This window comes from Penaeus monodon, chromosome 15 (assembly GCF_015228065.2).
Source record: "Penaeus monodon isolate SGIC_2016 chromosome 15, NSTDA_Pmon_1, whole genome shotgun sequence".
Lineage (NCBI taxonomy): Eukaryota > Metazoa > Arthropoda > Malacostraca > Decapoda > Penaeidae > Penaeus > Penaeus monodon.
The window spans coordinates 40,550,116-40,550,342 of record NC_051400.1 but is presented as its reverse complement, the minus strand read 5'-3'; the positions used below and the strand labels follow the sequence as shown (position 1 = coordinate 40,550,342).

General features: G+C 34.8%; 1 protein-coding gene across 1 annotated transcript in view; it reads left to right on the top strand.

Annotated features, from left to right (window-relative positions):
* The window catches only part of LOC119582044 (organic cation transporter protein-like), a gene marked incomplete in the record, with an annotated part of 19,531 nt that overhangs the window by 14,092 nt on the left and 5,212 nt on the right, over nucleotides 1-227 (top strand).

Sequence of the window (227 nt, the reverse complement as noted above, 5' to 3'; positions counted from 1 at the left end):
ACCTCTGCTGTTCTCGTTAACCGGTTTATAACAGGCGGCCTATATATAATTCACGAGGTCTATTATGTCTTCGAGGAATTAGAGATTTACACATTTTCCATCTGTGAAAATAAACTAGCTTCTGCATCACTTGATGCCAATCTAATTATGTTGCATTCAGAATTGTATGTCTGTCTGTACATATATTTAGACATACATAGAAGGATATATATATGAACAGATGTGTC